Source organism: Canis aureus, chromosome 22 (genome assembly GCF_053574225.1).
Source record: "Canis aureus isolate CA01 chromosome 22, VMU_Caureus_v.1.0, whole genome shotgun sequence".
Classification (NCBI taxonomy): Eukaryota; Metazoa; Chordata; class Mammalia; order Carnivora; family Canidae; genus Canis; species Canis aureus.
In genome coordinates, this window is record NC_135632.1 from 41181149 (window position 1) to 41208798 (window position 27650).

The 27650-nt window shown below is 43.2% G+C and overlaps 2 long non-coding RNA genes across 5 annotated transcripts; one reads left to right on the top strand and one right to left on the bottom strand.

The window, feature by feature from the left end:
• The first annotated feature begins 979 nt into the window (after positions 1–979).
• On the top strand, positions 980–27650 carry LOC144294075 (uncharacterized). Of its 4 annotated transcripts, none has more exons than XR_013361474.1 (5): positions 980–1111; positions 9894–10041; positions 10343–10406; positions 20024–20138; positions 27053–27650. It is a non-coding gene; the product is annotated as an uncharacterized LOC144294075 (long non-coding RNA). The 4 variants fall into 4 exon arrangements; XR_013361471.1 differs by having other exon boundaries at positions 984–1186; positions 27053–27649; XR_013361475.1 differs by lacking the exon at positions 980–1111 and adding an exon at positions 4299–4591.
• On the bottom strand, positions 24287–25344 carry LOC144294076 (uncharacterized). The gene is made up of 2 exons (XR_013361476.1): positions 25019–25344; positions 24287–24474 (listed from the first exon to the last, which is right to left on the bottom strand). It is a non-coding gene; the product is annotated as an uncharacterized LOC144294076 (long non-coding RNA).

The window sequence follows — 27650 nt, forward strand, 5'->3', positions numbered from 1 at the left end:
CTGTCAACATGGGCGTGAGACTCGAGGACAAAGCAAATGTTAGTATATCGATTGGAATAGTCTCTCTGGGGTTTCCCAACATCAACTTCTGGCTTAGCACTCTCAAACCCACTGGTAGTGGGCATTGCGAAGAGCACTCACTCTGGGGCCAGATCTTCCTGCCCGGTGTAGGGAATGATGAATGCTTTATTTAAAAATCTTACTGGTGTTATATGCAACCGATGAATTATTGAAAACCACATCTGAAACTAATGATGTACCATATGTTGGCTAATTGAATTGAAATTTAAAAAAAGTCTCAATGATGACTCCCATTACTATTACTTCTAGTACCAGTGGCTACCATATGAACCCCAACCTTACATATATTACACTTAGGCCTTTACATACAAGATTTTCAAACTTTGCAAAACCTTCCAAGGTAGGTATGAATTAGAACCATATCATGGGTGGAAAAACTGAGGCTTGGAGGGACTAAACAACTTGGCTTTATTCCAGCTTGGTAATAGATGGAGATGGAATGGGTATTTCCTCAAAACCTATGGCTCCCCCACAAGACCCACTCCACGCCCTAGTTCTGTTAATTTTGGTGTGATGGTGTTAATTTTTCACTCCACCATTAGCTAGAAAATTGGTCTCCAGCTCTTCAATGAAGACTTTGCACTGGGGGCACATGGGTGGCTCAATGGGTTAAGCATCTGCCTTCAGCTCAGGTCATTATCCTGGGGCCTTGGGATGGAGCCCCATATTGGGCTTTCTGCTCAGTGGGGAGTCTGCTTCTCCTTCTCCCTCTTTCCCTACCTCCGCTTGTGTTCTCTCTCTCAAATAAATTAATAAAATATATTTTTTAAAAAAGACTTTGCCATGAAGAGGTTTTAGGTAACCAGCATGGAACAATGGGCCATTGTCACAGTGTACAATTCACAGGCTGGGAAATTGAGGTCCTAAGAAATGAAGTAACTTTCTCAGCTACATAAAATAAATCAATAGAGAAGGCAGTGTGGTGACTTGCCATGTTTCCCAACTTCTATCATGATGAACATCACCTAGAGTGGCTGTTAAAATGCTGATTCCTGGGTCATACCTCATTTCTACCAAGCCTTGTCTCTAGGTATGGGGCCCCAGAACGTGTCTTTTTAAAAAATATCTCCAGCTTTATCTGATCTTTGGGACACGGGAGAAGCTGGTGAGTAGCAAGAGTATGGGTTGGGAAGACGCAAAAGACATAGGGTTGTTACTGGGTCAGCACTGACTGTTAGGTCACTCTACTCTCTGAGCCTTATTTTTCCAATCTATAGGGTGAAGTGAATGACCCTGGCTTGGCCAGCCACACAGTGGCCATGTTGAGGGGTGGCAATGAAGTGATGGGGTCTTCTGATTCCTGGGCCCTTTGCCTGTCTTCCAGTGCTACATTGATATGAATGAGCAAAGGTGCTGCTGAAGATCTACCATCAGGAGGGTTTAGGGTGGTGTGTGCATGTGTGTGTCTTCACCATCTGGTGCCATGGGTATCCTTCAGATGACTTGGCCACAACAGTTACTGGAATTGAGAATATTGAGCAATTGACATTGCTCATTCTCAGGACACTGCTTTCTAGAATTCCCATTAAGCGGTGGCTGGTTTTCGTTTTGAAACTCAAATTCTACCTACATCTAGGGTTAGCGGCCAGGCATCCCTGGCTCCTCATCACTGCTTCCTCCTTCCTCCCTAGACTTCTAGCTCCTTTGAAGCAAGTCTGCCCCTCTATTCTCCTGTCTCTTGCCCTGGCACGCTGTTGTCCACCACTGCTGAAGGCATTCTCAGTGGCCTTAGCATTTTTGTAGACAAGCCACCAGCACCCTGACATTTCATTTCCTTAACATCATTGTCTGTAAAGATCTTGTTCTCAACCACACTTCAGCCACAACCCCTATGGCCATGCATTCCTCAGCCTTGTCATTACTAGTAGCTCTGTCACCTCCAGAGCCTCCATCTTAACCCTACACGCTTTGAACACCACCTCATATCTTTCCATGGCATTCCCTCCCACAGGTCTCCAACTCTGACAATTCTTTGATTCCATTGGAATCTCAAAGGATTGATTTTCTTCCCCTTGCTCTGTTCCTCACCTTTCTTGTGTCCTCACTTGTCTCCTGCCCTGGCTTAGATTTCAAGGCCGCCTTTGTGATGCCAGCATGAATCCACTTCTCCCTTACTCATCTTTCATCTCTCTGACATACCCACCTGGCTACTCAACCTCAGGTAAACCTGACTCTTCACCTGCTCCATGTTTGTGCCCACGTAGCTCTACATACTTAGAGGAGAAGAAAAAGAATCCCACAACACCATGTTGACTGGTGTCACTTTAAACTCTTGCCAACCATTATCAAGTGGGCCTTTACATTTCCAATCTATTTCACACTTTCTCCTGTCTCGTTAAATCTCCAACATCTCCTCCCTAATCCACCCTCTTAACGGATGATGTTGCTTCCTATTTCACGGAGGAAATAGAAGCCTTCAGATAAGACCATCTGCAGGCTCCCACCACACCTGCCCCCACATGCTCCTCCCTCCCTTCTGTGCTCATGGATGAACTGCTGATGCTCTCGGTTAAGGCCAGCCTCTCAACTTGGGTCTTGGATACCACCCCTTCTCGCTTACTCTTAGAGTATACAAGAGACAAGTGATACTGGACTATTATCTTCCTTACAAGATTGCTTTCATCCTCATAAGAACATATTGTAATCTCTCCCATTTAAAAAAAAAATCCCTCTCATGACCTCTCATTTCCTCAAACACTCCTCAAAAGAATTGTCCAGGTTCCCTCCCCTCTCTGCCTTACTGCTCATTCTCTTCTTAATCCAACTCTTTGGAAACACACCTATTGTGGTTATCGATGATCTCCACATTGCCAAATCCTATGATCAATTCTCAGATCACATCTTGCTCTCAGTATCATTTGACATTGTTGATCACTCCTTCTTAGAACACTAAGTTCACTGTCATTGGGCCACCATACACTGCTGGAGCTTCTCCCATCTCATAGGCCACTCCTTCTTCACCTCTTTTGTTGGTATCTCACCTCTTCCTGGTGGATGTTGGAGGGACCCAGGCTCAGTCTTTGGGCCTCTTCTCTATTTTCACCTACTCCCATGTTACATAACATCAGTATTCATCAGTATGCTTATGACTTCCAAATATGTATATTTCCTCCCTGGTATTCCCCTCAAAACTTCAAATTCACATACAAAAAAATACCTGTTCTACATCTCCACTTGATCATCTAATAGACAGACATCTGTACATCACAACTGCAGTAGAAAATAAATATGAATAAAAAGGAAGCCAAAGGCAGGGGGGAAGGAAGCCAGAGATCTCAGGCAGACTTCTTGTCCTCAAATTTCTGGGTCACATAGGATGCACGTGTCTCCAGGTATATGAAGCATTTCAGTATCAGGAAGCCTACTCACAGTGGGGTATCTTACAGTGGCTGGTCATGTAAGCACACTTCAGCTATGTGATCAGCACTAACCATTCAAATCTGCCCTGCTATCAGAAGTAGGTACAAACCATCAATCTAATTATTTTACTAAATAATGCTGACAGGCTGATTCATCTTGTTCCAAAGTGAATCACTTGTCTTTAGGTAATATATTCTACATCACTGGGCAAGGGTCATTTGTCCATAGACAGGCATGCGATCTAGACCATATGGGATTAACCCGAAATGTTTGCATAACACGACAACAAGAAATCTTTTTAAGCCTATAGTGGAGCTGACTGAAACGCTGCAGGTAGGACAGGCAAATATTCCCATGACTATATAAATAGCTGCCTCCACCATGATGGAAGAGATCCAGTATAATCAACCTCCCAGCAAGTGCACAGCTGGTTCCTCTGGGGAATGGTGTTATATCCAGGACATAGGCAGTAGTCTCTGCTATGGGAAGCTTGGGCAGTTCAGTCTCGGTAAGGAGAAATCCATATTGTTGAGGACATGCATGAACCCCATTCCTCATATCATAGCCACTTGATTTGCTCATTGGGTGTGGCTAGAAAAGAGACTGCCATCATCCACAACCCTTTTTGTTAACCAGATTATTGAAAGCTGCTTCTGCCAGGGGTGCCCTGTGATGAGCATTCACATAGGACACAGATGTCTTTACACTCTGTACCCATTCCAAGAGGTCTATCTGCAAATCTTTCTCAGACTTCTTTGTTACCAGTCTTCCATTTTTGTTCCTCTTGGATTTCTGATCATCGAGCCAAACTCTTAGTACTTCCTGTGAATCACCATAGAGATCTACCTCTAACCATCCTTCTTTCTTTCCTGTAGATGAGACTCGCTGTATTGCTTAAAATTCTGCCCACAGGGAGATTTCTGTCTGTGTGATGCTATAGCAGTCTACACCTCCTTGGGGCAGCACTCTGTGTAGATCCATCCATCAGGTAGGCCCCAGATTTGTCTTCTACAATCACCTGATCATAAAGGACACCCTGTGAAGCCATAGGTGAGGCTGGAGGGAGAAGAGGGACTATGGGAATCTGAGCCTGAGCACCTGCTGAAGCAGCTTTCTCGTGCCTTCAGGACCTGACCAAGCCCAATAGTAGGTCTGTCACTTTTACTCAGTAATGGTGTGCTGCTGCACACTAGAGCCACCCTTGTGGCTTGGACAATCAGAGAGCACGTAGGTCACAATGAGCAGTTCAGCTCACATGGTCACTGGTCTCCTATCGTCAGTCCTACTGGCAACGGAGGAGCTGCTTCTCAAAAGGAAAGCAGTTATTTCTGGAATAGAGCACAGCTTTGCTTTGAAGCCCTTAGGCACTAAGCTGTGACTCTACTAGGGCTTTCCAGAATTAGTTGCTGGAAGAGTTAATGGAACAAAGTTAGCCACCTCCAGGTTCACCCCTGCAGTTGGGGTACAAGGAGGCAGAAAGTCTAGGCTTCCACTAGCATGCCTAGAATTTGCAGGAAACTGCTTGCTGTCAACTTCTGCAAAAACTTGCAGGTTTGAGTGAGGTGGCCGGGAGCAGAAGATGTAGCCTGACTCAGGAACTTGGCCTGCTGAGTCTCGATATGCACCATTCCAGATGAAGGACAGTCTGTTCCCTCCCTTCTAAATCTCCCTTCAGACTCACTGAGAGTCTATTGCTCAGGGGTGAAGCTTATACTGCAACTGCTTCCCATTGGCACGGGTACCTCCCAGGCCTCTGGCTCCTACAACCCAGGGGAGAACATAGAAATGGGTGTACTGCTTGTTACACTCTCTCTTCCTTGGTAGGGCATTGATTTCCTTGGAAAGAGACAAAAAAGACTGTACAAATCCTAAGATCTGACTTAATGAGGTTAATTTGTTAAGTACTTACTGCAGTGAAAAACATTTAAGTGAATGAAGTTTAATTGTTTCTTTTAATTATTCATTTTTACTTCGAGTTATATAAGCTCATGATTTAAAGAGCAAAATAGGTTTGGCTGTGAAAATCAGCCTTCTCTCATTTTTCTCACCTTCCTCAGGAAAGAAAAAAAAAAAACAAAACAAAACACTTTCAACTCTTTCAGCCAATACTTTGGTATTTACATCCAATTCTCTGAAGAATGGGCTTTTATCTTGCTCCTTGGTTTGTGTGAAATTGGGGGTCTCCTTATACGAGGAGATAGAGGTTTAATTCTCTTTTGCTCCTTTGTTGCCACCACACATACGGAGCCCGTATGGCTCCCATCCTACCAATATGGTCCAATTATAATTTGGGTTCTTTCAACATTTGGTCTCCATCATGGCTATGCAAATAGTTTTCACAGCTGAGCCGTGGCATCTAGTCTATGATTACTTCTTTTTCCTGGACAACATTCTCTCCTCTTTAAACTGTTTGCTTCATTGTTTGCTTAGTTGCCTAACTACTTCTCACTCGTTCAGCCCCCAACTTTTCCCCAGTTGTCCAATTCTTCTCTCAAAACGGGTAGATTCACTAGATTTTCTTTCTGTTTGTCTTCTTGAAGAACTCTCTCTCTTGGCACATTCTGTTTCAGTCTTTACTAGTATTTTGTCTCCAGCACACCTATTGTTCTGAAATTTTCTTTTAACCACAATCACTTTTATCTCTCTCTGGGTTAGAGCCTTTCTTTCTTGGTTTATTCCCTCATTTTATTGGAGCACATCCTCCATATGCTTCCTTAGACTGAATGGAACTTTTTTGAAGTCTTTTGAGACTTTGTATGTCTGAAAATGTCTTTGTTCCACCCTGACACTTGGCTGATATTTTGGCTGGGCATAGAAATCTAGATCAAAAATAATTTTCCTTTAGAATATTTATTAAATTGCTCTTGATTAGTCTGAAGCTATTCTGATTATGGTTCTTTGTATATGACCTGTATTTTCTTTTGGAAGGTTGTAGGATAGTCCTCAGTATTTCAAAATTTCATGATGACATGCCTCCAGTACTTAAAGTTTCAATATAATGCAACCTTTCAATCTGGAGATCTATGTTCTTCAGTTCTGGGCAATTGTCTTGGATTATTTTGTAGATTGTTTCTTCTTTTCTGATTTCTCTGTTCTCTCTTTCTGGCCTTCCTGGTATAGGGATGCTGTGCATCTTGTATTTTTCATTCATTCATTTAATATTTTCTTTCCATTTTTTTCTCTTTGATTTTTTCATCTTCTTTCTGGAAAGTTTCCTTATCTTTTTGTTTTTTTCAGAACTTCTATTGATTTTTCATTTTTATTGTCATGCTTTTAACTTCTAAGGGCTTTGTTCTCTGAACTTTTTTTCTTTCCTTTTAGTACCCTGTTCTTGTTTTGAAGATGTAATATGTTTTTTTTTAATGATGGATTTTGTTGTTACTTTTTTGCAGCATAAAATTTTTAAAATTATTTATTTAAAGTTTTTTTTTTCAAATGTCTCTTGATCCCTGCTTGCTGGTTCATGTTTAAGAGTGGGAAAGCAGGATCCCTGGGTGGCTCAGCGGTTTGGCGCCTGCCTTTGGCCCAGGGCGCGATCCTGGAGTCCCGGGATGGAGTCCCACATCGGGCTCCCTGCCTGGAGCCTGCTTCTCCCTCTGCCTGTGTCTCTGCCTCTCTCTCTCTCTCTCATTCTATGTCTATCATAAATTAAAAAAAAAAAAAAGAGTGGGAAAGCAAGGAGCTGACTGGGAGCTCGAAGGCTGTGGGTGGACTGTTCTTGGAGAGGGTGAGCTTCACCCCAGGATGGTCTGGCTGGGTTGTATCCTTGTGGGCATTACTGGTATCAGGTCTTCAAGTCTGCCTACTTAGGCTGGTCATAGTTCCCAGAGAAGGCTGACAGAGTCTTCTATCTGGAGTGGATAGACCTGGCTGCCCATTCTTGGAGCTAGTTTGGGAAGAAAGTTAAGGAGTGGGCAATGGCTCAGATGTCAAGTATATGTGTTTATTGAAATCCCCTGATTGTGATATGGCACTCACATTCTGAACCATGCCTGATATCCCCAGTCCAGAAACTCAGCCTTGCCTTCCTCAGGTAACAGAATGATGGTTTTCCATGAGAGAGGCAAGGTAGGCATTGGCTGCATGCGTGGAGGGGGAAAGGAGAGGTGGCCTTTAACTGATTCTTAAGCAGACTTTGGGCCATGTTGTTGGGCTGGCGGGATCAAGGGGGATTGGCCCCCACCACCTCCTCCACCTTGTTGCCCCCACCTCAGAACTCTTCCATCACCAGCAGACGGTCATCAGGGGGAGACTGGACCTATGCAGGAAACCTGAACCGTGCTTTACCCAGACCCCATATAAGGGGTTATTAAGGCAGTTAATGCCCCATACCAATTTCACCAGTAATATGCCTAATACCTATCACCCCGTACAGACACACAACCCTTAAAAAGTCCTCTTGCCCTCCCCTGCACACAGCTCCCCTAGCCTGCGACTGCCCCGCTCTCTCCCTCCCCTGCAGGCCGCCCAACCTTGCTGGAGAGTGTGTCCGATTAAATGCCTGTTTCAACCAACTTTTGCCTGGCCTCCCTCTCTATTTCATTTCACTATGGATTGGATTAAACCTGACACATGTAGCCCTCCCTTTCTCCACACTCTCAGAGTAATCAGTGGCAGGCATTCCTGGCCTTGACGCTGAGGATCGGCCCAGCCTGCATTTGCTCTGCTGCTGGCGGAAGGCCGGCTTTTTGAGAGCACTCTCAGTCAGTTGCCACACAACCATTTGCTTTCTCACTTCTAACATGCTGTCAAATGATCTCTTCTGCTTGTCCTGGACAGTTTGTGTATTTTAAAAAATCCATTAAGCTAAAACTGGGGCAGTTTATGGAGAGCAGGGACCTTGGAATGCAGTAGATCTGAGTTCTAGTTCCAGCCCTCTGACTTACCGTAGAAAGTCCTGAAAGGTGATCACTTTTCCAAGCCTTAATTTCCTGATCTGAAGAAATTGGGAAATTTGTAGGGGAGTTGGGAATTAACATAATAATTAGGGTTATATGAGGATAACATGAGATGTACATAGTGCATGGTACACATTAAACAGTCAATAAATTCTAACTAGTATTGTCTCAATTAAAGAAATATTAATTTTTTTGATAATTAAATATCTCTATGACATATAATTTTGAGTAGAGTAAAAGCCTGGTAAGGGATGATCTGTCCAAGACTATCTCTTCCCTGGCACTAAAATTGTCTATAAAGTTTATACACACACACACACACACACACACACACACACACAATTTCTGTATTGTTGGGTGTGGACTAATTTAGTACATTCAAAGATGAAGGAATACCTTTCTAAAACTTGTTGAGCAAGAAAATAGAGAAGTGGATCAGTCATTGGGACATTGCAGAGCCTGATCCATAGAAACTATTATTGGTTATTGCTATTAGTAAAATACTTTGTAAATGCAACATTGAGCACCATTCCTGGCACAGAGCAGGTAATCCATAAGTGTTCTCTGACTGTGATCTGTTTTTCTATTTCTTCTGTTTGCTGGAATGTAATTGGCTAGCTCTGTATTGCTACAACTGACATTTAAAAAACTTTATAACTGCTTGTTAGAATACAATGTGATCCAGAGGATGTTTATTTTCCCTGGAAGAAAGCCCTACATTTTAGCTTTATGTGCTTTATAACAAGAAGCACAAGTCTGAGTGGAACCCATTTGGATTCTTTTTTTTTTTTTTTTTTCCCATTTGGATTCTAATGAAAGCCAGTGACTAGAATTCAGCCTTCGGGAGGTGTTTTAAAGGGCAAATGTAAATAACAGTTTGTATTCCTATTTCTTTTGGCAAAGGCAGATTTATTTCTATAGAATTTTATCTACTACAGTGATCTCTGTAAAATGAAATGGGAACTGGCAGAGAAGCCAGTAAATCACCCAAGCTTTCCCACAAGCTCTGGTCTTTAAAGTACTTGGGACTTGGGGTCCCTTTTTGTCATTCTAGATAGATTTTCCTTCCAGAAATTTCTAATTTATTATCCCAGCAATAAATTCTGGCTTTTCCCAGATGCACTGTCATTTCAATGTTGGCTTTCATTGTTCCCAGCTTCTTTCAAAGTTCAGAATCAAGTGCAAACTTTAAGCCAGTTGGCTTTGATTGCTCTGTATGGCCAGCAAAGAAAATGGCTCAGCTCAAACCTTTCTCATTATTTTTAAATGTAATTCTTAAATAATTTTTAATGAGTTAATTAAACTCATTAAAATTTTTTTTGAAAATGAATTCATGTAGATTGAAATACTGAAATCTAACAAAAACAAATTCAAGATTTCATCCAGGTCATGAAATAGGCATTTATACAGAGGGTCAAGTTTAAAGAACTGGGAAGGTCCAACATCGGTCACTGTATCAGTTACCTCTTGCCACCATAATGCTTTATAACAAACTATCCATATGTGAGTGAGCTCTAACAATAGGTATTTATTTTTTTCTCTTATGTCTGCCAGTCATCTGGGGCCATCCAATTTAAGCTCAGCAGGGCTCAGCAGTACTTCACTACAGCTCACTGCTGGGTACAAATGTGCTCCATTAATTTTTCATTTTTCTGGAACTACTGAATTACCTTTGGGGGCCCTTCCCATGAAAGCAGCACAGGTAAGCCCAACCATACAAGCACATTTCACTCCATTCATGTCATATCTGCCAACATCCCATTGACCAAAGCCCATAACATGGTCAAATACAAAGTTTAAGGGCAGGGAAGTACACATCAACCATTAAGCCAAAAAAAGTCACATAACCTAGCCCAACATCAGTGGATCAGGGCAGTTTATTCCTCCCATGGAAGTGTGGTGGGGAGTGTAAATATTTGCTAAACAGTCATCCTTGACCCACCCATGTATCTCAGAAGCTCTGAGAAAGATAAATCCTCTAATCTAGTGGTCTGTTCTTTCAGTCTAGTGGTTCTCAAAGTGTAGTCCTTGGACCAGCAACAATAGCACCTGGGAACTGGTTAAAAGGTAAATTCTTGGGCCCCACCCTAGACCTGCTGGATCAGAAGCTCTGAGGGTGAAGTACTTATCATACACAGAGAGAATACTCTGATTCTTTAATAAAGGTGGAATGGGTTTACATTATAGAGGGAAGTATTATTTAACATGGCTTGGCTGACCACAACCACTTTCACTAAGGAACTTGGCAAATTCAAGGGTTGCCCAGCTTTGAATTTTATTCACTCCAAGCTTCTTTATAGGAGGCAGAAAGACCCTGAGCATAAACTCTGCTTCACAACTTACCAGTTATGTGACTTCGGGCAAATGACTTATACTCACTGAGTTTCAGTTTACTCACCTGTAAAATAGGGCATTAAATGTTTCCCTCCTTTGGAAAGAATGTCTGAAGTGTAGGCTTAGGCCTTTGGCCATAGTTGATGAATCCAGGGTCGGCACCTGTCCCCAGTGTGATACTCTGACGACTTTTTTGAGGAGTTTGGGATTTTGCAATGAGAAGCACAGAGTCTGGAAGACAGCTGGGCTGAGTCACTTTGATGGCACAGTTCTAGAGATATCTAAGGAAATCACTCTCAGTGCTGAAGTATCTGGATTTTTTTTGTTGGTTCCTGCTCTTCTTCTGGAATCCATGGGCTACCATGACTACTTCCAATAAATATCCCCCTCTGCTTAAGCAAATGTGGTAGATTTAAAATATGGCCCCCCAAATTCTTTGACATTTCCCAAGCCCCCATGTTGAAGGGGAAGCCCAAGCTGCCCACAGAAAAGCTCATGTGGAGAGAAACCAACAACTGGCACCATCTTATCTGCAATATAACTGAACCACTTGGGAAGTACATCTTTGTGCCTCAGTCCAGCTGTCCCAGTTGATTCCATGAAGAGGAGAGATAAACAATCCCTGCTGAACCCAACTTTGCAGATTTGTAAGAAAGGTAAATCATTACTGTTAGTGTAAGCTACTCTATTTAGAATGGCTACTTATGCAACAATAGATGAATGGAATAATCATAGCCAATAACTATAGCTTTGCTTGTTTTTCTTTCTTTTCTGTTGCTTACAACCAGAAGCAGTAGCATAGAGATTAAGCACTTAGATCTGGGCTCAGGTGTCTGGGTCCAAATTCTGCTTTGCCATTTGCTAGTCATGACTTTTGGGCTGGTTGTGACATCTCTCTGTACTTGGATTTTCTCATGTGTTAATTCTTACCAGGTTGTTGTGAGAATTAAGTGAGATAATGCATGCAAAGTATTTAGCGTTGTTCTGAATCCATACAAATTAACCTCTCTCATTCTTTTTGATACAGTTTTTGGGAATGGGCTGCAAAGTAACAGAGTTTCCCATGTGGAAGCAGCTGAATTGAAATGGGGTGGGAAGAAGTGAGGACTCCCTGATCCCAGCAGGAGATAGGCAGGTCTTTTACATATAGGGTCCAACACAGTCCTACCTCTCTTTGTCAACTTGGGGCCGGACCATGTGGCCAGTGGTTAAGCACTTGGGGGCTGACCAGCAAAATATCAGAGTATTTCAGAAGTTGGAGATCATCTACAGACTTTAGTAAATGCCTCCAGAAAGGGATAAGCTCCAGACAAGCTGGACCACCACCTGAAAGCTGAGTGACAACAGGACAGAGACACTTGCTGCTGATGCTCTGAGGCCATTGGGGGTCAAATAATCATGCCTTGCTAAATTTCAGAGGCTGCTTATTCTGATGCCCCTAAAAGAGTGCCCTGATGAAAATGCAGGCCCCTGGAAGACATAGACCAGGAAGAAGCCTAGGAAGGCAGGGATGCTGATTTTGCACATATTTCAACACATTCTGCTGGGTCCCTGGAGACTTGCCACCACTACCTCCAGAATTATGGATGAGTCCTCACTACTTTTGTCTACACTGCATGTCCCCACCCCCTTGGCCAATCCTGAGAGTTACAGGAGAGAACTCAGTCTTGCTCCATCCACCTTATTCTCTGTCCTTGAACTGAAGGGCCTAGATCTTAGGTTGCTGAGTCATGGTAATGTTGGTACAATGTAGAGGCAGTGAGCAAATCTGCTACGGTGTCCACAGCTTCTGCCCTTTTTCCAACCAGGTTAGCTTTTCCTTTTTTCTCTGTGGGATCCAGCAGGATTTATCCACTGATGACTGCTTTTTATTTAAGCTTCTCTCTTGTTTGCCACCTAAGAAACTTAATGTAAAGGAGATTTTAAAAACAGCAAGACAGCAAACGATCTACTCTATGGTACAGGCACATGGTGATGGCTCAAAAAGATAATACATAGTTAAGTTTACCAGGGCTGTACCTGCACAAAGTAGGTCATCAGTACACTCTCCCTTCAGCCCCTTCCTTCTCTTGGATGCGCTCTGGAGACACACTCATTACCACAAGAGGCCAGACTGCTCTGGATCACTGTTCTCTTGCTTCAGGAGCCTGCAGCCCTCTGCCCATCTCATCTACATGCTAATGCAATTTCTGAGCATGATATATCCTAAGCGTGGCTAAAAATCCTGGGAGATTTATTACGTTTCCTAGTTCTATAGATCAGAGACAATTTTTTATAAATTCTTGCTTTTACTGAACAATTTAATATGCTATTGTCTAGGCAACAGAATTTGCCTCAATTAGATTTTCAGGCTAATATGGGGAGGAATTTTCCCCCTTCCTCTCTAGCAGTATTAGGGAAGGCCATAAGTCCTGCTCAAGAACAAAATTTGCTGCTGCCTTGCGAGGAACTTCAAACCTGACTCTGGCAGCGGTGCTGTATCCTCCCTTCTGCTCCAAGACTGGTGTCTGGTTGGGGTGGTTGAGGCTTTGCCCATGGGAAGAGCCCACTCCCACAGTGGGGACTGGGCACTGGCCATGCAGAGTGACCCCCCCCAGGGGACACTGACCTTGGAGAATGAATCACTACCCGCCCCGGGGTCTGGTCCTCAGCGGCGTAAGCGCTGAAATTCAATCTTTGAAGTCCAGAAGTTATTGATGCTTGAATAAACATTGCCAGTGAGGGACCCAAGATGAGAACAAACCAGAAAGAAAATTTGCTAATTTAAAGCAGACTGAAGGTTCACATCAGCAGGGCCAGCACGTTCTGTCCCTGGGGGAATCACTCCTCAGGAAGCCAAGTTATCCCATGGTGGCTTGGTGAACATGAGACAAGAATATGAGCTTCTCATGGCCCCAGGCTGGCCTGGGCAGAGGGTGTGCAGGCCCTGCCAATGTGCAGCCTCTGCCCCTCCTTGTTTGGGCTTTTGTGGTTCATCAACCTTCATGGAGGGATCTGTTCTTCCTCAAAGGGCTGATTCTTTTGTGGGCCTGAGATTTTTCTGGGGCCTCTACACTTCTGTTCACTCCATCATGAGCTAATTCCTGGCTTAATCTCAAGACAGTCTTAATTTCTTCCTTTACACACTTGGGGCTCTGTTAGTCACCATGCAGTTGGAATCTTGGTTTTGACTGGACTTGAGAGTGGGCAGGAGGCAGGGGTCAAAGTTGACTCAGGTGATAGATCTGGGTAACAGACTGGCTGGTGGCACCGTCTGAATCAATGCAATAGCCTCTGTTTTAAAGAGTGTTATGCTACAGGCAACAGAATCATTAGCTCATTTAATCTTCCCAAAATACCTACAAGGAAAGTATGAGTATATTTCCCAATTGACTGAACAGTAACTTTGCTGATTTACTTGTTTAGTCTAATTATTTAGTTTTAATTGACCAGTTTTCATTTTGTACTTATAACAACATTTACACAGAGCATTCACTGTGTCCTTGCTCTCATTTCCTCTGCTGCTGCTGGGTCCTAAGGGTGGAGAGAGGGGAAGTGGAGGGAGAGAAAAAGTGTAATATATTCTTTAATAAGGAGAGTTTTATGAGCGCATCCTTCACTCATGTTTTCTTATTCATAAGGATAATGTATTTATGAATCTTTATAATAAAAAACACAGTCTTGGGATGCCTGGGTGGTTCAGTGGTTGAACTTCTGCCTTTGGCTCAGGTGATAACCTTGGGGTCCTGGGGATCAAGACCCACATCAGGCTCCCCATAGGGAGCCTGCTTCTCCCTCTTCCTATGTTTCTGCCTCTCTCTCTCTGTCTCTCATGAATAAACAAATAAAATCTTAAAAAAAAAAAGGACACGATCTCATCAATGTATTCTCCTTATGCCCACCCCCCCTCCACCACCAGCTTGCCTCTCTTTTGTCCCCTCTCTTCCTGTCAACCTCCCCCACCACTCTGTCTTGGCACCTCAGTCTCCAGCTACAGCAGCAGAGAGCTGGGGGAGATAATAGTTCAATATTTCATAAAATCCTGTATGGAGTCAAGATGAACTGATCAATGAAAACAGAATACTTCAAAGGATCAAATTATATACTGAATTGCTTGTTTGGTGGACTAGGTCTCAGTGTTTTGGGAGACCTGTTCATCTGACTTGGCTTTTGGGTAACTATCCAGATGAAGTCACCTGGAGTCATTTTCCAAATGAAGAAGCGGAGGCAATAACAAGTGTTAGATCCACAATTTAAATAGCCTTGTTTGGGGGCACCTGGGTGGTTCAGTCTGTTAAACGTTCAACTCTTGGCTTTGGCTCAGGTCATGAGATAACCTTAGGGCTCCACACTCAGTGTGGAGTCTGCTTAGATTTTCTCTCCCTCTGCCCCTTCCCCACACCACCCCCCCCAACAATAAACAAATAAATCTTAAAAAAAAAAATAAAAAGGCTTGCTTGAAGGTTGGTGTCTTTGTGCCATTCAGCAGGACAAGAGCATAGAAGACAGGACAGGATAAAACCCAGGATGTTTTTCCTGTGTCTCTAAAGAACTGTATTGGGGTGGGGAGTTGATTTTCAAGTATCAAAAATGCAAATACCTAAAGAGGCCAGAAAAAGTGAGGAAAAGATTGGCAGGGTAAAGGAATTAGAAAAATCTGATTTACTCTAAAAAACCCCCCAAACAGTGCAAAATGTGATAATATGTGGCTCCATCACCTGGCACTAATGATAGGGACAGGTAAGGACTGTGGTGAACTCAAGAGGGAGCTGCCATCAGTATTATAGATCTTTTGATTTTTCCAAAGCGCTGGAAATCCTGATTTTAACATCAAATCTCCCAAGTTTTAAGTGTAACTTCAAATTACTTTGCAGCACCATGGGGGCCAGTCTAAGAAAATCTGGAGGCTAGATCTGGTCTATAAATTTGCAGCCACGATGGTTAGCATGGAGCTATCACCAAACTGGAAGCTGAGTCAACACCATGGATTCCATGTAGCTGTGGGGGTCTGCAAATTCTGATTATGATGAAGAAGTCAAGAATAATCTCAATGCACACAAGAATAACATTTTACCACCAAAAAGAAATCAGTTTCAAATACGTCACCTGGTATGTGGTGTGCTGAATTTAAAGAGCAGCTTTGAAAACAACAATCTGGTGCTGAATCCCAGCCCTACCACCTACCTGCTGTGCAACCTTGAGCAAATCAATTAGCCTTTATTTCCTCATATATAATTCTTGTGATGCTTCAATGCAATAAGATATGTAAATCTAGATGAGCAGCAGATAGGAGGCTCTCAAGAAATGGTACTTGCTAAAATATTAATAGTGATGATTATAATTGATAATCATGATAATTGTTATCAGTATATATATTTATGAACTCCAAAGGAAGCTCTAATGGAAATTGGCTACTAAAAGTTCTTTTTTATGTGATTTTTTTGTGAAGTTGGCGAGGCATTTTGATATTTCTTTCTCATTTCATTATGCTTACATTGGAAATCACAAAGCCTTGTACCTTTTTATAATTGTATTAGAAAAGGATTCAGGGAACTCAAATAATCCATTCAAACCCAAACCCAGTGGGAATTTCTGACATTTGGATTACAAAGCATAAGGCATCTCCAAATACTTCTCTCCACTGACCATTAAGGGAGGCTGTGCCTTGGGAGGATTCACACAGAATTCAGCCTTTCTTACACACACACACACACACACACACACACGCACACACACACACCCTTATCCAGCACTCAGGACCAGATCTTTAGCTTTAGCTCTAGGGTGGGAGTGGAGGAGGGTATGTATGGGAAACAGGGACCCTTATGATTTGAAAAGAGTGAGAAAGGTTCTCAATGCAATTCCAAGTTGCTCCAGGTCACACAGAGAGAAATCTGACCTGCTTCACAGTATAACCAACATCCAGGAATGTGGGGCTTGGGCTTCCAGGACAGTTGATGGCAAATGTCCAGGACTCCTAACATCATTTCTGACTCACTTCCCACCTCCACAGGCTACCTATACCAGCTCCTGACTTTTAGGTTAGACATCCTAATTCTAGTCCAAGCTCAGACCCGATATGACAAATGTGGCTTCCTCTTGATGAGTTTTGGGTCCTTGTAGCAGACCCTATGGGGGGCTCAACTTGACCATTCTCTTGCATGTGGACCCCATGATTTCCAATTTCCAGCAGCTGTAACTTGATGCCTCTTTGGTTACTTAAGCCCACTGAGCAAGCACCAGGAACAAGCTGTGCTGTCGGGTTAAGTCTTGCCCCCCCTTCCAATAGCTCTCAATCAATGATGGATGGGAGTTGGGGTGAATAAATACTCCAACCTCCTCACCTTGTGCAGGACAGAAAACTCAGAAGTTTGTTCTATCCTGTGTCCCAGAGATCCTGGGTGGGGCTGAACTTCAAATGTTCATAAAGTAACCTACATGTTAAAGCACTCAGTATCACTACCATCCCTTTTTTTGACACATGCCCTGCTCTCATACTGATGTTTTCTAGGATCACCTCCCAAAAAAGCATGACTCGGGTCTGCTTCTGGAGTAGCCCAGTCTAAGACAGCCTTCTTCCTTCCCCTATAGACTAGGATACTCACTAACCACCTGATTGTGTCAGACACAATATTTACCTCACATCAGCTCCCCTGAGATGGGTGTCATTATTACTCCCACTTATAAATGAGAAAATGGAGGCCACAGGGGCATCAAGTGGCAGAGTCAGGATTTGAACTCAGATCTTTTTGGTTCCAAAGTTCTGCCTGCCCCATCATATGATATTCATCTGATTTCTTCCATCCTGGATCTCTCTTCTGCCTAATCAAGCCTTGACTACAAGGACAGAAGTAGGCATGACTGACCAGTTACTGTGACACTAATTATCGCCATAAGTAAAAGAGCAGGAAATTATAATTCAGGAACTGAGTGTACCAAGACAGCTGGCTCCAGCCCACAGAGGCAGCAGCATTATTATTTTAAGAATCCTCCTGGGCACAGAAGAGCAGCCTTTGTGTCTGTGGGGGTTGGTACAGGGATGGTGATGCCCTCCCCATCAATAGGCTGTGTAGGAAGACCCATGGAAAATGGAAAAACCCAGCTTGGACCTTTTCCGGTCTGCTACTCCTTGTAAGAAATAGAGGACTAACAATCTGGAGATCTGGCTTCCAAATCTCAACCGTCTGTGTAAATTTTGGCTTCTTGCTTCCCCACACTGGACCTTATTTCATGGGTTATGTGTACTGAATCTATGATGGTCCCATCAAGTGCAGCAGGCCAAGTGAATTTTAAGTTTTGGATGCTTCATTTGGATTTTTCCCATAGTGTTTGGCATGCCTGATCCCAGATCCAACGTCATCTTTGGATAAGGTAAATAAGATGATAATCATGTCCCATTTGGGATCAAAGGAAGCACGTCATTGGCCAAAAATAGATTTCTACTATGTTCTGGCTTGAGATTCTAGAAAAGACGGATATTTGCTCATGCCTGCATTCAAATAACCAATGATACTTTAAAGTACACCTTTGCTCAGCCCTGAGCTTGGCACCAAGCGTTCAAAAATAGCTGATACAAGGCTGTGACCCCAAGTGTCAGGACTGGAAAGTGACTAGCAGAAATGAGTGTGAAAGAAGAGAACCTGGACTCTCTCTGCTTCTCCTGAGAGATGGCCTCAGTGAGTCTCCCTCTAGTGGGGAATAAACTATAGCAGCCCTGCCAAGGAAGGTAAGCTCCATCTGGACCAGGGACAATTGCTTCTAGTACTGGCAGAGGGGAGAGAGCCTCCCAGGAGAATGAGGGAAGTCTTTATAGAGCAGACTGTGTTTGAATGGAGCCTTGAAAGTGGCACAGGACTTCAGCATCTGGAGATCGGAAGTGGATGTTCCAGGCAAAGCAAATGTATGCAAAGTCTCCCCAGACATTGTCCAGGGCACATACTGTTTCAGTTGGATGCCACAGAGGCTGAAAAAAAAAGCGGGGGGGGGGGGGAAGGAAGACTGGAATAGACTTCTCAGATCATATGAGAAAGCTTCTGAATTCAGACGAAGGAGTTGGTGGTTTGGTAAGATATTGGTAGATGAGCTCTACCAGTCAGGGTTCTGAGTTATAAGCCACAGAAATCAATCCCAACTAATTTTAGCAAAGAGAAGACTTTATTAGAAGGATACGATAAAGCTCACAGAATTGAAAGAAAAGCTGACCAACTCAACTTTGGAAAATACAGGGAACAGGAAATCTAGAAGGAAATAGTGATAAGGAGCAATGAATGGTGTGATAGTTGGGTATTGCTGCAGTACAGCTACTTAACAAATAGCCCTCAAAGCCCAGTGACTTATGACCATAAACCTTTTATTTTTCTTGTTCATTGTTCTGAGAGTTGGCTGTGTTGGGTCTATTTCAGGCTACAGGTAAGTTCAGGTGTGCAATACATGTCTCTGCATTTTTCTTGGACCAGTGACTGCCTGGGGCTTGTCTTTTCATAACAGAGGGTAGAATAGCAAGCCAAACTATCAAAGAACATTTAAAGTCCCTACTCCTGTCCAGTATTGCTGAGTAATATTCCTTTGGCCAGAGCAAGTCCCATGGAAAAAGAGAAGGGAAAATAAGAAGGAATGGGAATCCACATGATGGGTGGGTACGTGTGTGTGTGTGTGTGTGTGTGTGTGTGTGTGTGTGTGTTTGGGGGGGTGGATCATTTCAAGGTACTATAGCTATTAAATAGGGGCAGTCAGCCAGTAGGATTATAACACTGGAGGTCAGAAATTTCTGTTTCCCTCAGAAACTCAGTGAATCTAGCTTTTCCCCATTTCTGGCCACATATCTCCTTTTTTTAAAAAAAAAAATTATTTATTCATTTGAGAGAAAGAGAGAGAGAGAGAGAGAGCAAGAGCACTAGTGGGGTTAGGGGTAAGAGGAGAGGGAGAAGCAGACTCTCCACCGATCAGGGAGCCCAATATGGGGCTTGATCCCAGGACCCCGGAACCATGATCCGAGCTGAAGTCAGATGCATAACCTCCTGAGCCACCTAGGTGCTCCCACACATCTCCTTCTAGTGATGGACAATGGATGCAGAACACTCTGGAGGTGTTAATTTAACCCTTAACTTCATAGTGGAGCCCCTTGAGAGGTTTTTACACATTCTCAGACCCAAGTGATAAAACTGACCCCCTCTCCTGGAGTATCCCTCATGCCCAAATTCTTGAGTGCAGAATTGAACCCTGTGGCTTCCCAATATTGACCACTGGTAAGCATCAGGGACCCCAAGAGATGGAGTTACCTATCTCAGAAGCTCAGGGGGTGAGAAGTAAGCGAGTTAGAACTTCCTTTCTGAGTTCACATGGAAAGCACTCACCTTCTTGTCATCCAACAGGTTGGGAAGCAAAGCGTCCAGAGGTTGTACCTGAAAACATTCCTCGCCCCGACTCTGCATCAGAGTCCTGAAAACCTGGGGTTCCCCTGGGAGGACTTTTGGCTATGATATCTCAGTAGGTGCTGCGCCTCTGGCTGGTCTCTAGTTAAAAGCTAAAACTTTTTATTCCAACTGGTGATTTTCCTCTCTGGGCCAGGCTGAGGCTCATGTTTCTATAAGCAGAGCCCTGGTTGCTAGGTGACAACCTGGCTCCCGGTTCTGGAGGCTGCAGAGGCAGAAATGAACCAAAGAGATTTGAAGCTTCCACTTTGAAGACAGAATATGAAACCTAAAAGAGGAGATAAGACCCTAACTTAATTGGAGGGTTATATAACAACCAGGCGAGGTTCTCATGTCCTCCCTGCCACCCTGCCAAGACCAGTGGGATATATTTAAATGCATTTTTCAAAATAGGAGAAAAGTAGGAAGTCGAACTGATAAATATAGTTGGCTCTTTTGACTGGGAGAGGAAACTTCTAATTACATCTCTTTTCTAAGCTCCATCAATCAGATCTACACCTTCATTAGCCTCTGAGTCATTAGTGGAACTTATTAAAACAATTAGATCTGCAGAGAACTGCAGCCATCAGCATTTCTGACAGCTGCGTCGGGGATTTAAACTTTTCATTAAAATTGGATGGAGCCTCTTGCAAATCAATAAGAAATAGCTGAGCGTTCCAAGTGAAAAATGAGCAAAGAACGTGAATAGACAATTCACAAAAGAACCACAAGTGGCTGATAAACAAATGAAACATTTTCCAAACTCAATAGCCACCTGCAAAAATACATTAAAACAATAATGAGAAAGATTTCTAAATCTTTCTAAAGACTGACAAGTGGTCTTTAAGCGATAATATACAGTAAATCTGCTATTTTGACATACTATTGGTTGAAATGCAGTTAAAGGAGACCTTTTGGAAAGCAATTTGGCCACATATTGAAAGTCTTAAACATAGACACAACTTTCAGCCAAGCAATGTGGTGTCCTTATTCACAAAGATGTTCACAGAGCATTATTTATAAAAAAGGGAGAGATTTGAAAAAAAATTACATATCTAACAAAGCAAAGGGAAATCATTTAATTATACAAAAACATATTCTCAAGATGGTGAAAGGAAAAAGCAGGTTATAAAGTCAGATGCACTTTATGAGTCCATTTTTGTAAGATGAAAAAGAAAATTGTTTATGCTTCTATAGAATGCACTTAGCTGGGGATTCTCAAACTTTCTTGATTCATGGAACATTTATGCCCCAGGGATTCTTTTATGGAGCCTCTGGATACTGCTCCCTGCCCTGAATTAAAACCTGACAGTTTGGTTTATTAAGTAGTTGGGTCCAAACAATTGAACAGTAGTAGTTTGTATGCTGTTGGATGGAGGTTGCTATGTTTCCATCTGATATTTAAAACACCCAGTAGCACCTTTGTGAGTTTCCTGCTGTGCCTTGGGGGCTCCTCAGCACATCCTTTGGGGTGCAGCAGCCATACAGCTGAAGGTTACCTGTGGCTCAGTCCTAGAACCTGGGCTGCCTGTGTTCGAACATGGGCTCCCTCACTTACTCATGAGTGGCCCATATACAGTAGCTTTTGAGCCTCAGTTTCCTCATCTGTTAAGCGGAGATAACACTAGTACCTTCCTCTCAGGGTTCTTGCAAGCTCTGTGAAATGCTGTGTGCCTGGCTTTCAGTGAGAACTTAGTAAATATTAGCCCCATTTAGCCCTCACAGGGGACAGTAGGTGCCTTGGACTTTTTTCTTTATACTTCTTTTGCATTTCCAAAATGTCATACAGTAAGCATGTATTTCTTTCATAATAAATTCTTTCTTTATTTTTAAATCTGAGAAAGTAGTGTCGTCTACTTCCCCTGTCCTGAGCACTGGGCAGGGGCAGGAGAAAGGGTGGAGCAGGTCACATACCCTGACGGCATTCAGGACATTCCCCTTCTGCAGACGAGTGGTGCCTTGGTAATAATGCATCAGGAATGCCCCTCTCTGCTGTCTTGGGCATCTTATTTATTATTAGTGGTAGACAGTGGGCAGCCCAGGTGACTCAGTGGTTTAGCACCGCCTTTGGCCCAGGGTCTGATCCTGGAGACCTGGGATCGAGTCCCATGTCGGACTCCCCGCATGTAGCCTGCTTCTTCCTCTGCCTGTGTCTCTGCCTCTCTCTCTTTCTCTCTCTCTCTCTCTCTCTCATGAATAAATAAAATCTTAAAAAAAATTTTTTTTAAAAGGTAGCACGGCTGCTCCCCTCCACCCTCAGGTGTCTCGGCATTTGCCTGTGCTCCAACTATCTCCTTGCTGGAAGCACCTTCGTGTCTCCTTTGCCTGATTAGTTCCCACACCCTGACCCAGACCCATTCCTCCTGCTCAATCTTGGATGAGCTAGGAAGCCATCCTCAGATGGCCTCAACTTTATTGACATTTTCCTTGTCTGTATCCACTTGCTCTCTCCCCACCTCCCTCTGCCCCACCACTGCATGCTTCTTTGAGGCAAGAGCTGCATGATTTCATCTGTCTGGCATTCAGTGGGTGCTTCATAAATGCTTGTTGATCTGAACATCTTCATGGAAGAGGGAGGGATGTATCAATGGAGATTTATGTTTGTTATTATTGCATTTCTTGGGAACAAGTTACTCTTAGCAGACTCAACTTCTATAAGAAGGTTATGGGTCCTACTAGGGGGTTGGGTGTGGAGATGACTGTCTCCTATGGGGGACACCTTTTAGGGTCATTGGGGCAACCAAGCCTTCATCTTGGGCCTGGAGAGGCACTGACTATTTCTGAGAATGACTAGCTAGCTAGAAGGGGCTGATCACTGGGACATGAGACATCATGTTCACTCACAAGCCATGTGCAACATGTTGCTATCTGCCCACTCAGCAAATGATTACACATCTACTGTAGACATGGCCCTACATGACTAGAAGATCGGCAGGTATGGTTTGAATCTTGAGGGGGAGACACATACACCAGCAACTCTAAGATGTCAGGCCATGGCTGCTGGGACAGAGGCATGAATGAAGCCCTCTGGGGACCAACACAAGTGATAGGGGAGAGTCTAGGGGAAGGAGGAGACTATTGTGGCAAGATAGGTAGTAGAGAGAGAAAAGAAGGGTCACAGGCAGGAGAACAGCAGGAACAGTCAGGAGTGTAAGGTATGTTGAGGAAGGAGGGTCCCAATGCAGCAAGAGCACAGCATCCCCCATGCCACCCCCTACTCAAGAGGTGTGTCCAGGTTAGAAAGATGGCCCCAGGCCAACTCTGTGCTCACTGCTCTGCTGAGTCCTAGGCAATGGGGAGTGGTTTCCAAGGGCGGAATCCTGTGAGGTAGATTCAAAAAAAGTCAGGTCAAAGTGTTGACATATGGGAGACACATATGAAGGCCCCCAATCCAGAAGCCTACTTTCTGGAGGTCCTGAGACAAGCCTCCAGGTATAGGATACCAGGGACATGGCATCTCTACTTCCCATTTCCCCTCCTAGTATGGACAGAGCCTTTTGTCAAGTGTCTTGGGGAAAGAAAAGTATCTTTCCCCTACTGCTCCTTATTTTACTTCTCATAAGCCTCCAGCAGAGCAGCCTCCAAGAAAATGAGCACATTTAAGAGAATGACATCATCCCAGTTTATATGGAATGGGATTAGAGGGATAAGGATAAGGAATCAGAGTAATTGTTTTGTGTACTTATTAACTTTTAAATTAGTTTTTTCATCATTTCAATATATAATATACATTTATTATGGAAAATTAGAAAAATGCCAACACATAAATGTGAAAAATTAAAACATTGCATTTCTACCATTTATAGATTACTGATGTAACTTCAGTCCAGAGCATACCCTTTGTGGGGGATTAAATTCTTGGTTCCAATTCTCCACTGCCCTGTAGTAGTATTAAATGTCTACACTTCGTCATGGCCTTATAAACAGCTGGCTAAACTACCCTGGCCCTTGATTTCAGGCCTTGCTTTGGCCAATGGGATGTTAGCAGAAATGATGCAATCAATGGCTTGAAGTGTGTTCATGTGGTAGGGTTTTCTAATTTACACTCTTGCCATTCACTAAGAGAAGGACATGCCTCAGGTAGGTGTTGGTCTAAGGAGGAGGAGAAACACATGGCATAGACCTGGCCTCAGCCTGAAGTCCCACCAAAGCCAACCCAGATAATTCCAGATTACTTGCAAATGAGAGAGTGAGGAATAAATACCTATTATTGCACACCACTGAAATTTTCAGGTTATTTTGCACATTTTAAAAAAAGATTTTATTTATTTACTTGAGAGAGACAGCATGAGAGAGACAGTGAACATCAGTAGGATCAGTAGGGGGGAAGGGTAGAGGGGAGGGAGAAGGAGGCTTCTTGCTCGGTGGGGAGCTCGATGTGAGGCTTGATCTCAGGAACCCAGGATCACGACCTGAGCCAAAGGCAGATGCTTAATCAATCGAACCACCCAGGCGTCCCTATTTTGTGCATTATTGTGGCAACAAATGGCCCATACTCTCTTTGAGACCTTTTCCTAGACACAATTTTTAACCAAAATGAGAGCATAGTTTTGTAGGTCACTTGTTTCTATTCATATACTTAAATAATTTTTATTTTATCTAATACTCAAATCATATCCAAATTTCTCCAGTTGACAAAGAAAATACCCTTTACAGCTGGTTTATCCAAACCAGCTTCAAATCAAGGCTCTGACACAGCATCTAGTTAGGTACCTAAGCTTCTTTAACCTAGCACAGTCCCCTTTGGGATGACAGTGGCATGTTGAAGTTGAACATTGTGCCTAGAGTATGCCATAGGTGATGCCACGTGCTTCAGATTGCTTTGGGAGACCTTAATGTCTGGGTGACGCTTCTGCCAAGCTCTCACAAACTAGGTAAGTCTAAGCCTAGGCTAAGGCCTGACTGATTTGATCAGTAAAGGTACAAGCCCATTGAAATTTAGACAGAATTACTTACTTCACTTAGGCAGTGAAAGGAAATATGCTGAAGGTACCAGCTTGCCATGATCCTTGGCCACATACCAATGGGGACGACTCTGAAGCCACAGGGGCAGTGACTGTGTGGAATCACAGGACCTGCTGGTGGACCAGTTAAACGCAAACTCCAAGCTGAGCAGGGATACATTCTGTATCAGTGTTTGGAGGCAGGTGGCAGCAAGGATGGGACAGAAGGCCCCATTCCTCAGCAGAACCTGGGAGGCCAGGAGAAATGGTTTCCAAAAAGGCCTCCCAGGGGAGAGAGGGAGGCTAGTGGAAGGTGGCCTCATGGCAGCTCCCTACCAGCCTCTCATCCTGTGTTCTGAGATCACAGGACGTTCTGCCAAGACCAGATTAGCTGCTGCTCAAGCCTTTGCCTGTGTAGATACATTCAAGGTCTCATGACTGGACAGAGCTGTCTTCCTATACCTTCCTGAATGATCCTAAGGTTGCCTGTCGAGTGAAGGTGCTCATGGTCGGAATATATCATTCTGTGATGATCCTTTGGCACTTTACAGATGTTCAGTTCCCTATCAATTGTTCATCTGAGGATGGTAGCAACAATGAATAATGCTTGTTTTAATCAACCATTTTAATAGTGTTGGTGAAACAATGCTCTCTTTCTTCTGCATCTGTTAGCTAGCATTCTTTGAGGAATTAAGCTTTCCTTCTGCCTCTGGGGCTCTCTGGTGCCTCTGAAATTAAGTTCCTACTAAAAATGCGGGATTGATGCTTGATTTTTACAACTGCATATTCCAATTTTTATTATTAAAAAATTCAAAGATATACAAAAGTTTAAAGAATAGAACTGTGAATACACCTATACTCACCACTCAGATTGGAAAACTGTCTACATTTACTGTAGTTGCTTTATCTCTGTGTGTATATGTTATATGTTTGTTGAAAGTAAATTGCAGGGGATCCCTGGGTGGCTCAGTGGTTTAGCACCTGCCTTCGGCCCAGACTGTGGTTTCTGGAGTCCCGAGATCGAGTCCTGCATCAAGCTTCTGCATGGAGCCTACTTCTCCCTCTGCCTGTGTCTCCGCCTCTCTCTCTCTCTCTCTCTGTCTCTCATGAGTAAATAAAATCTTAAAAAAAAAGAAAATAAATTGCAGACATCATTATACTTTACTCCTTATTTCAGCAAGCATTTCCTCAGAATAAGGATATTTTGTTACATAAACACAATGCCCTTAAAACTCCTAAGATGATTAACATTAATCTCCAATATTGTATTCAAAATATAAATATATATAGTTCAACATTAAATTCCAATTTAAATCTCCCATTGTCCCCCAAATGTCTTTTATATCTTTTTTTAAAAACAAAACAAAATAAAACCAGAATCAAATTTCATGCATTACATTGACTATGTCTGGTTACTCTATTTTATTTTCTTTTTTAAGGTTTTATTTACTTATTCGTGAGAAACAGAGAGAGAGAAAGAGAGAGGCAGAGACACAGGAAGAGGGAGAAGCAGGCTCCATGCAGGGAGCCAGACGTGGGACTCAATCCCGGGTCTCCAGGATCACGCCCTAGGCTGAAGGCAGAGCTAAACCATTGAGCCACCCAGGCTGCCCTGGTTACTCTATTTTAATCTAATTAATCCTCTTCTTTTTCTTCAGTGGCATTGATATTTTTAAGAAACTAGGCCAATTGTCATGTAGAATGTCTCAAATTCTGGATTAACGTAACTGGTTTCTTTATGGGCCACTTGACTTCTACTTCCATGGATTTCTTTCAGATTCAAATTACATCCAAATGCTTGATTGGCTCCAACTTAAATATTTCTGACATCCCCAGGTAATGCTGCATCCATCATATTGCATCTTTTTAGGAGACACATAATGTCAGGCTGTCGCACTGTAAGGGGTGCTGCGTTTAGGCTAATGATGCCTATTTAGGTTAGGGATAACCAGATTTCTCCATTGTAAAAGCACATTTCCCCTTAGTGATTAGTAAATAATCTCTGGGATGATACGTTGACACAGTGTGAATGTGTGTTCCTCAACAGCCTTTCACTGATTGGGCTGAGCAGCCAAGAATAACAGGCCATAGAACAAGGGAGGCAGATGCTGCAGTGAAGCATCTACAAGCCAGGAAACACCAAGGACTACCAGTCCCCATCAGCAGCTGGAAGAGGCAAAGAAGGATTCTCTCTACAGGTTTCAGAGGGAGCATAGCCCTGCCAATGCCTTCATTTCAAATTTCTGGCCTCCAGAGCTCAGGGAAACAGTGTCATCTAGAAGAAAGGATGCCGCATGGGGAGTCGAAGATCTGGATTTTAACCTTCTTACCAGCAGTGCATCCCTGGGTCTCTGTCTCCTGGTCTATGAAATGGAGCCTATACTTGTCACACTTCTTTCAGAGATGGGGTTGGAAGGATACTATCCATGTGTCACAAGGGGACATTGTTTTCATGGGAAGTACGTAAACCAATAAAGGCTAAAAATGAATCAGTAATTATATAGGGGATTGCAAAATGATGCTTTGCTTTTCTTCTCTGTTTATTAGCTCACATTTATTTTTCTGTAAGGAAGAGCTTTCTCTCATCAAATAGAGATGAGCTAAATAAAGTTCCTACACACACACACACACACAGAAGCAGGGTA